At 45.6% G+C, this 11,063-nt stretch overlaps 1 pseudogene; it reads right to left on the reverse strand.

Annotated features, from left to right (window-relative positions):
- Nucleotides 1-285: 285 nt before the first annotated feature.
- Nucleotides 286-685, reverse strand: LOC147724229 (small ribosomal subunit protein uS14 pseudogene; annotated as a pseudogene).
- Between the last annotated feature and the right edge of the window lie 10,378 nt (nucleotides 686-11,063).

Consider the following 11,063-nt stretch of genomic DNA (forward strand, 5'->3'; position numbering starts at 1 on the left):
TTGGCTCCTCCCCTCGAAATCGTGCATATTTTTGTTGTAAAGGCTTGCATGGTCTCCAGCCATTTCTATACCAAGGTTAATTCCGGTCCTCTGCCAGAGCTAGTCACCCATTTATCACTTCTGCCATCCCACTTTGAGTGCTCATTTTTCGTGTGATTACCTCAGGTTTGTGAATACATATAAAATAAGCACTAGTACTTATTAAAGGATTAATGGTGACTACCTCTTATCATTCTAAAGTAAAGTGCGGAAAGTTACCATAAATAAATTGATTGAGACAAAACGCAAGACTGCAACCATTTATTTCCAAGCTGTTCACAGAGCAAAAACACTCTTTCACAGTGCAGCCTTATCTGGACTGCCATTTAAGTAGGATATGGCAAATGCTAGGGAAAACAGTGGGAGCATAGTCCAATTTGTGCATATCCATAGCTTTCCTTTCTTTGTCGCTCTTTCCTTCGACGTCCATGCAGCCGTAATTTTTTATTAATTTAGTCCAACTTTACAAAGCCAATATCTTTGGCATACTGCCTGAAATACTGGCGACACATGTTCAAACTATACTTGCGAATCAGTCCGTGCTTGTTCGAGCACACGCGGCAAGATCGGGAACCCTGTCCGAACTTCCTCGGGTGGCTCCAGTAGAGTTGCTGGTGACCCATCTTGTTCTTTCACAGATCGCGAAAAGCACAAATATCAATTTTAATAAAAGAATATATCAAAAATATAAAATATTAATATGATCTTTGACAAAATAAATTAAATGCAATATACATTTGAACTAAATATATAAAATGAACTCAGTTTAAAAAATATAAACACACAAACATAATCATTTATACCTATACCTATATTTACTTTAAAATAATTGATTAATTTTTGTTTTTATTTAATTTTTAAACTTTTAAATAATATAAAAATACAATATATACATATATTAATTATTTAAAATAAGATACAAATTCTATAATTAATTAAAACTTTAAACTATTAAAACAAACATAAAACGTATATTTCGCATCACAATAAATACAACAGTAGGGTAAATGTTGGATAGCAGAGGGGTAAAAATTACTATTCCCACTCCAATGAGTGCAACAGTAAGGAAAGTGCTGGATAGCAAAGGGGTAAAAATTACTATTCTCACTCCAGTGAATGCAAACGTAGGGAAAGTGCTGGATAGTGAAGGGGTAAGAATTACTATTCCCACTCCAGTTAGTGCAACAGTAGGGAAAGAATTGGAGAACGGAGGGGTACAAATTACTATTCCAACTCCAGTGAGTGCAACAGTAGGTAAAATATTGGATTGCGGAGGGGTAAAAATTACTATTCCCACTCCAGTGAGTGCAACAGTAGGGAAAGTGCTGGATAGCGGAGGGGTACAAATTAGTGATCCCACTCCAGTGAGTGCAACAGTAGGGAAAGTATTGGATAGCAGAATAACAAAAATTTCTAATAACATTTCAGCAATTAAAAAAATATATACTTAAAAAGAAACAATATTGTAATAATATTGCATTAAACATATTAAACATAAAAAAATAACACATATTATAATGTTAATTATATATAATAAAAATGTACAAATATGATATTAAAAATAATAATAAATACATCCATAAATAATATTTATTTAAAAGAATGAAATATTCACAAACTAATTATTTAAAACAAAAATGTTTTTATTTTATTTCCTATCCTATAACACCACGCCAATAAAAAAAGACAGACATTTTTAGTAAAATGTATTTCCATAATTAACATAATTAATAATAAATTAAAAATATATTATTAAAAAAGATAATTCATTGATTACATATTCTTTAACACAATACTATCCACAACCCACACCTAAAACCTATTACACAATTACAATTAATAATTACTAATTAATTAACAAATAATTAATAATTCATCAATAAAAAATAGATTACTTCACACCATTCCCTCCATTTATACCTATAAACACCACAGCACACACCTAAAATTTATTACACAATTAACATAATTAATTACTAAATAACGAATTTAAATTAACAACTAATTCATAATTCATCAATAAAATTTAAATTACTTCCCACTCTTCCCACCATTTACACCTATAAACACCACAACACACCTAAAGTTAGACACAATTTCCATAATTAATTACTAATTAATTAATTTAAATTAACAACTAATTATCAAACAATTATTAATAAATTAATTTACACATTTAACACTATAACATCATAATTATACAAATATTATCAAATAAAAATTATTCAATACATTTTATATAATTAAATTACTTCCCACCCTATTCCTCTATAAACCTACAACCCGCTACAGAACTAAAATCGCAAAATGCAATGAACTTTTTTGAATAACTACTACAAAAAATCAATAAAACAAATATATTTAAATTACTTCCCACCCTATTACCCTATAAACCCACAAGCTGCTACGGAACTAATAATGCTAAAATCAATGTTGAAAAAATAATAACTACTATAAATAATCAATAAAATGTATATACTTAAATTACTTCCCAACCTATTCCCCTATAAACCCACATCCCGCTTCGGAACTAAAAACGCAAAATTCAATAATTTTTTTTTATTATTAACTGCTAAAATTTTAACACATATAATAAAAATATAAACAATTCTTATACAAAAAAACAAACATCACACACATATAAAATATATACTAAAATACATAACATTAATAAAAAATCGATATTTTAAACAATGATATTTAACACTTCGAAATTTTTTACATCGATATTACTTACCTATATTTGATATTCTTGACCCCGACATTTTTTCTGTCGATTTTTCGGACCCACAATATTTTTTCCTCAATATTTGTCCACATCGATATTTTGTCTATGCACCTACATTAATATTACAAAATACATTTCTCTTTTGTATTTCAAAAAACATGTTATGGGGCATATTTATGGGGGGAGTTGTGTCGCACTTGCACCATGCAACGTGGTGCAAGCGCGACGCAAGCCCAAAATACGATTTATGAAGCCACGCAAGGCTACCTTGCTTGGCCCTGAGTGGCTTCATAAATCTGGAGTAACACAATGCAGCGCAAATCTCTGCATTGCGTTACTCTGCCCTGGGAAAGCATTCCATGAGAGCTGCTCGTGTTCTCAGATTTACCAACATGGTAGCCCTGGGAATGCACTAAAAAGATACGCCTTCTCAGGGGAGACATAAAATAGATTTATTCCTCCTCGTTATTTCTGTGTGCTGCATTCTACAACACTCATAAAAAGATGAATATGTTCCTCAGGATTGTTTTTGTGCAGGAAGGTGCCCCTTCCGGAACGAATAAAATCCTGCATGCAACACAGGCACCCTTGCACCATAGTGCAAGCATGCCTGCGTTGGTACTAGGAAGTAAAAAATGGTATCAGCACAGGGACAAAGGCAGGAATGCGCCGTATTCTTTTAAAAACAACGCATTCCTTTCCCTGTCATCACAGCTCATCAAGGTAACTTACTGTGCTGTGTGACTTTCACATAAATATGCTTCAATAACTTATTCTTTGTTTACTGGTTGTCGGCCTCTCTAGATCAGTTGCCAATATATCCACCTCTATATCAGTGGCCTGGCTGCATGTACGTCTAAATCTCATAACATCAGACATAGACATAGTACTGTGGCTAGAAGTCTCTTCACTATCTAGAACAAGAGTAGCCAGACCACTAAAACGTGTTGGCGTTGTTTGTAAAGATCGAAGACATGATGTAATATGCCTGTGGACTGGGCTGTTGGATCTGGGGTGAGAGGTGCGCCCGGTTGTGGGTCAGGAACGAGAGTAACACCAAGTTTTGGGGTTAACGAAGGTTTTATTGGAATTCCCCGATGTGATTTTAACATTAAAGTTTTCCTTGTTCGAAAAGTGAGTCTCTCTTTAGCAAATTGGCTTGGATCCGTTTTTGCGTTCTGTGTCTTCCGCTTCGTGTGGACGTGGTACACCTCAGGGTCTGGTCAGGCGGCAGTCACTCGGCTCCGGTTCCCATGCAAAAGAGACCAACATAAAGCGAGCCGTTAGTTCTCCTGTCTACTGGGGTTTTGCACCTGAAGGGCCGTGTGAAGTGAGGGAGGGATTCACCGGTGACTCGTATTTCTAGTTCCGTGTAGTGGTTTGGGGTTGTACAGACAGTGAGGGTTATACGCGGGGTAAAGGACACAAGAGGGGGGGTTAAACGCGGGAATGCCAACACGGGTTCTTTTACTTTTAACTGCGTTTGCTTCCCACCCAAGCTGCCATACGCTGCCGTACCTGTACAAGCCACGCTCCTCCCCTGGGAGAGTGGCACGGCGGCTCACGGGAATGTTGGCCTCCTGGCTCTCCGGGAAACTCCTCTGCTGCACTTCCTCCGGGATGTTCTTCGGTCTTCTCTCGTACTCCTTCGCTGCTGCTAACTTCCCTCGCGCGTTCTCCACCTCCGCTCCTCTCCTCCTCCTCCGGGGTGATGTCACACGCCGAGTAAAGCACTTCCGGTGTTTTAACCAATCCTGCACCTCTGACGTGTGCAGAGGGAGTATTTTCCTCCTCCACGTAGGACCAGTTAAAGGCGCCGTGTTCTTCTTCCTCGAGTCCTCCCTGACCTGCGCCCCATGGATCCGTCTGTAAGGAAGGAGTAATTACGGAGTCATTTCCGGGGGTCCACCACTCCTCAGATCCCGTTAACCTCACCCCGTTACAATGCCTTAATCCTTTTGCTACCATCTTTGCAACAGTAAGAGATTTCTTGCAAGATATGTATGACGCAACGACTGAGTAACCTTATTGCAATAGCCAATTTTTCTGTACTTTTTCCAAAATATTGCATTGTGGCTTCTTGTAGGCAAAGTTGTTTGAGACAGCACTGGTGTTGGTGTGATGTCTACTCTATTGCTTGAAGCATATCATTGTTGTTAGACTGTTGATTCACTATAGCGACATTGTAAGCAATCATGTTCCTCGAGAATGTTGTCTTTTATCTCTCTATATAAAATGTAATCGAAGTTTAAATAATATGTATTTTCTTTAGTATGACACATAACAGCATCTGTTGAAGTGAAAGCCTCTTCAATCGATAATGCATCGATTTTTTTCCTTCCTAGGATCATAGAACTAAAGTAATTTAGTAAAGTAATTCCCTTATGATATAATAGTAGACTGCACTCTTTTTCACTCCTAAAATCTCAAAGTCTTTGATTGGACTGCAAATCCTATAATAACATTTCTTGAAAATAGGAAATGTTAATGAATTGACCTGTAAAATGTGCCCAAATCAAATTCTGTTAACTTGTTTACGTCAAATTAAATTACAGTCATGATAAAATATTTTTAGATCCAATATTTGTATTGTCTTAAAAAAAAATAAAAACAACAATAACCTGTGTGCTGTTGAGGAGCTTCTTAGGTATCGATATTAGTTGAGTCAGATATAGCCTCCATAGTGAGGGTGCTCTCAAAGGCCTCATCCATTGCTGTTGTAAGTGGCTGGATGGAAGGTCCTCCTGCTAGCTAGCTTTTCCTTCGTGCCTGAGCAAATGTCATACCACCGTTTACACATTTAGGTTTAAAGCATTTTTATTAAGGCAAAAACATAGGAGGTAAGGGAACATGAGGGGTAGCGGAACATACATTCAGATGAAATTAGCAGAGCGAAAATCAAAGAGCGTGATGGCGGATAAGGCTGTTGCAGAGAAAAAAGTAAATGAGCAAAACAATAAGGGCTAAGCACGGTTGCCACCATCAAGCAGATCAGAAAGTGAAAGGCAAGGATGCAAGAAACCAACCCCACCATCCCCCGGAAACCCCTCCCTCCAAACACCCCAACTCACCCCAACACCCTCCCACCCCCCCCGTCCAGTACTCAGCAATAATGCGTCCTGCCCTCCCACCACTCCCCCCGCCCCGTGAGCCCCCATCCATGTCCTCCTAGTCAGTTGGGATCACCGGAGGTGTTAGTCTCAGGAGTCTAAGGTACCTCGGACAGGTGAGTTCTCTGAATTCCGTGGTTAAAAGCGCATGAAAGGGTTGCCACAACTCGTCGAATTGTTCCACGTCCCCTGCCACCATAAGCGATAATTTCTCCATACCTAGTACATGCCAGAGCCTGTGTAGCCAGCCCGTGATGGAGGGGACCGTGGTGGTACGCCAATGAATCAAGATGTTCTGAATCGCCGAACCCAGCGCTATCGCAATTTGCCTGCCCTTACGGGACTTCAGTGGGTACATCAGCCCATTCGGTAGACCCAGCAGGACATACGCCGGGAAGCGTGGCAATTCAATCTCAAAATGAACATCTATCTCATTAATAATCTCCTTCCAGTATTCCTCTAACAAGGGGCAGTCCCAAAGTATATGTGTTAGAGTCCCCACCTGACCACATCCTCTCCAGCACTCCTTCCCAATATGCCTATTCATTTCGTGTAGCCTCTCTGGGGTATAATACCAATACGTGGACTCCTTGGTGAGTGTTTCTGTGAGACCTGTGTGATATGCAGAGTGTCTCGCCCGATGCGCAATCTGATCCCACTCCTTATGACTAAGCGTCCTTCCCAGTTCCCTATTCCAGCGTTCCCTACCCGGGTTATAGAAATGAAACGGGGGGGGTTTCAGGAATTTGTAAAGGTCCGTAATCAGCTTAGCATCAGAGGTGCGGGTTACCAACCACAGCGCGTACTGCGTTATCTGGCGATCCGCAGCGCCTCGCACCTGAGATTGAAGCGCCCAATGCCTGACCTGCATGTATCGTAATCTATCTGTCTCAGGCAGTTGGAACTCCTGCTTCAAATGCTGAAAAGGGACCACTCCCTCAGAGCCATATATCTGGAAGAGCGCTCGGCAACCTGCTTCCCTCCAATGTGAGAAGGCGCCTGGTTCCATACCGGGGGAGAAATCGGGGTTGTCCACTATCGGCGTGAAAGGTGAGGGGAATGTGGTGAGTTCACGAACTTCATTGACCGTATCCCACACCCTCAAGGGGACCCGCGTGACGAAGGAAGCATATAGGTTGGGGGGCGATGAATCCTTCGCAAGAATGGCACCTCCTGAAGGGTACGCCCCGCCACTGCCTGGTCTTGAAAGAGCCAGTGCTTGTCGGATTCCCACCTGCTCCACTCTACCAGGTAGCGCAGCTGCGCCGCCTGGAAGTATTTCCGGAGGTCCGGGATGCCAAGGCCTCCCGCCTCAGGGGCCAGCGTGGAGATAACCCTCTTCATTCTCGGCTTGCGGCCCTGCCAGATGAAGCGTGCAATGTCGGCTTGCGTCTGTCTGATCCATCCCGTAGGTGGCTGGAGCGGCAAACCTCGAAAGAGATACAAGATCTGGGGCAGGACCGTCATCTTGACCGCTGCAATCCTGCCGAGCCAGGACAGCAGGCCTTTGCTCCAGCGGCCCAGCTCTTCCTTGATTTTCCTACTAAGGGAGGCATAATTGTCCGTCACCATCGCTGGCAACGTTGGCGCTAGCAGAATCCCCAGGTAAGGCACCAGGGATGACAACCACTGCATGGGGAAGAGCCGTTGCAAATCTTGTCTGGTATCTGCAGCCAGGGACACATCCAGAGCCACTGACTTGCCCATATTCATCTTAAAACCCGCCACCTTCGAAAAAGCGTCCAGTTCCTGAATACACGCTGGAAGGGCTCTCCTTGGATCGTCCAGGGTCAAGAGAACATCGTCCGCATAGAGACTGATCGTATGAACATACCGCCCCATCTTGACCCCAATCGCATCTGGGTTTTGGCGAATTCTCTGGGCAAACGGCTCCATATAAAGAGCAAAGAGGAGGGGGGAAAGCGGGCATGCCTGCCTGGTACCCCTTTCGATCTCGAAGTTCGGGAGCAGCACCCATTAACTCTCACTGTTGCCGAAGGGGACTTGTAACAGTTGAAGACCATCGAGCAGAATTTGTCTCCAATACCCATTTTCCGGAGCACCTGCTCGAGATAAGGCCAGTGAACGCGATCGAATGCTTTCTCGGCATCTACCGCCAGCAGCATCCTCTAACCAGGGATCCGCGAGGCTTTCTCCAAGATGTGCGCCACCCTCTTGGTGTTATCGACGGTTTGTCTGCCGGGGACAAAACCAGCCTGATCAGCCTCAACCAGGCCCGGCAGATGCAGGGCCAATCTAGACGCCAGAATCTCTGTGTATAATTTAAGGTCAACATTTAGGAGGGAGATAGGCCTGTATGAGCCACAGAGGGCCCGGTCCTTCCCAGGTTTCGGGAACACTGAGACCGTTGCCCTCAACAGGTCCGGTGGTATGGCCCCCGGCGCAGAGAAAGAGTTAAATAGGCGGGTAAGAATAGGAGCTACAACCGGGCAAAAGGTTTTATAAAACAGGGACGTATAACCGTCCGGGCCCGGGGCTTTCCCATGTTTGAGCCTGGTTATAGCGGATATCACCTCCTCCACATGAATACTGCGTTCGAGGTGTTCCGCCTGTGCTGGGTCCAGTGCCGGAAGGGCCACTGACTCCAAGTAGTCCGCTGTATCCTGCGGCAAAGGGGGTTCCCCTGTGTAAAGCGCCTCATAAAATCTACGGAACGTCTCTGCCACAGCCGCGTCGTCAGAGACCGCCACTCCATCAGAACCAAGCAGTTCCTTTACCATGTTACGCTGATGCGCTATCCGGAGCCTATTCGCCAAGAGTTTGCCACACCTATCCCCACCCGTGTAAAACGCGTGTTTCAGACGCAGCGCCGCGTATTCCGCCCTATCCATGTCCAACGCCGACAAGAGCTTCCTGGCAGCCTTCAGCTGTTTCCATACCCTAGGAGCTCCAGTACGGCGATGGACCTGTTCCAATTCTCGGACCTGGGAAGTCAGCTCCTCCCTCTTACGCTGTCTCTCCCTGTTTTCTTCTGAGGAGAATGAAATGAACTCCCCCCTTAGAACCGCCGTCAATGCCGCCCACTGCGTCGCTAGTGAGGTGTCCGAATTATCGTTGTGTGCCTGATATTCCCGGATCGCTTCCTCAATGTGCTTCACAACAGTTTTTTTATGTAGGAGGGTGTCTCGAAGACGCCACACTCCCCGAGAGGGGGGGGCCGGCGGAAGCGCAAATGTGCCCGCGACCGGCGCATGATCAGACAACGACAGGACCCTAATGTCCGCCACTGTAGCGGAGGCACACATCGGTTCGCTGACCAATAAGTGGTCCAACTGTGCATAAGTCCGGCGCGCATGTGAATAATAAGAATAGTCTCTACTCGTGGGGTGAAGGGTGCGCCAAAGATCATGCAGGTCCATGTCAGCGATTCGAGCCTTCCCAGCCTGTGAGAGTTCCCCAGTCTGCGGGTATCGCTGCGCGGACCTATCGAGTGTGGAGTCAAAAACTATATTCAAATCACCCCCTAAAATGATATGTCTCTCTGGGGAGGCAGTCACGTCCACCAGCGCCGAGTCAAGAAAGCGCTCCTGATGATCATTCGGGCTATATAAAGAGCCAATAGTGAACGTTGTGTCCCCCAGCTTGAGGCGGTACGCTAAAAGCCTCCCCTTCTGTTCTGCGAATTTGTACAGCACCTCCCCCCTGAAGGAACTCGCTATCAAAATGGCCACCCCCGCGGTCTTAGATGCAGCAGAGGAGAAAAATTGTGTCGGAAACTTGTTAGAGCGCATCCTGTGACAATCCCGTGGTAGTAAATGTGTCTCCTGCAGGAGGCATATGTCTGCCTGTGTCCCCTCCAGCAAAGATAAGATTGCCCTTCGCTTTACCGGATTGTTCAGACCCTTAACATTAAGGGTCACTACTTTCAGTGTCGACATATCCCCAGATGACTGTTAGCGCTAAGCCGCGGGTGCCCAATCAGCGGGGTGGGGCATGGGACAACAGCGCAGGAGAAGCAAAATAAGACAAAGCAATGACATGTAAGATATTGGACGGTACCCCCTCTACCCCCAAACAACCCCCAACCCCCCTCAAAACAGACCCGTGGCAACCGGCCAACTCCCCACCCAAACCCAAACAACCCATTGTCCCAGTCATGTCCCAAAACGGACAAGTCCGTGGAAAGTACAAAAAGTGGACGTCCGGCCACTCGTTCTTCCCGCCTCTCCCCCAACCCCCCTTCCAAACCCCAAACCTGTCGTTGCAGAAGCTATGTCCATCTCCCCCCGGAGCGATTCTACGCCGTCATGGCGACTCCGTTCGTGGCGGCCGAGTCCCTGGCCGCTTCTCTCAGGGCGTTGGCCATTTCTGCCCTGATGGTGGGTGAATCCGGCCTGCCAGCACTAGCCGGCGATCTCCGCCTCGCCGATCGCCGTCGTCTTCCCCGATCAGGACGCCTCCAGCCCGGCGTTGATTCACTCTCCTCCGTGGCCGTGAGGCCCAGGACACCACAGACATCTTGCAAGGAACGCAGTTGGTGCAGCACGCCATTCCAGCGGAATATTAGGCGAAAGGGATGTCCCCAAGAGTACGGTGTGCCATTCTCTCTTAGGAAGTCCGTCGCGATTTTGAAGGATCTGCGCTTCTGCAGCGTGATGGCAGACAGGTCCTGAAACAACGCCACAGGCCGTTCACGGAAGGTCAGCGGCTGTTTCTTTCGGGCCTCAGCCATTATGCGTTCCTTCACCGGGAAATCCGGAAGGTAGGCCAGAATGTCCGGAGGAGGCGCCGCCGACTGCCGCTGTCGGCCGACTCTGTGGGCCCTATCGATCCGGATCGGGAAGTCCGCGGGCTCAACCAGGATCTCCCTGAACATGTCCTTCAGGTAGCCAGCCAAATCAGTTCCCTCTTCTGTGGACGGAACACCCCGGACTCGAATGTTATTTCGTCTCGACCTGTTCTCCAGGTCTTCATTGTGTGCCTGGAGTTCGACATGCTGCTCTCTGAGACGGAGAACGTCTTGCTGTAAATGGACAATCTCCTCGTCCCTCCGCTGGGCCGCTGCCTCTACCGTTTCCATCCGTTCACCAAGGCCCTCCACCTCCCTGCGGACCTCTCGCACTTCGCTGGCCACCTCCTGCTTTAGTGTCTGAAAGTCAGCCTTGAGGGAGCTGAACAGGTCCTCCATGAAGGATCTTGTGATGGGGGGCTCACCCACGGCCGGT

This window comes from Lissotriton vulgaris, chromosome 4_1, assembly GCF_964263255.1.
Source record: "Lissotriton vulgaris chromosome 4_1, aLisVul1.2, whole genome shotgun sequence".
Lineage (NCBI taxonomy): Eukaryota > Metazoa > Chordata > Amphibia > Caudata > Salamandridae > Lissotriton > Lissotriton vulgaris.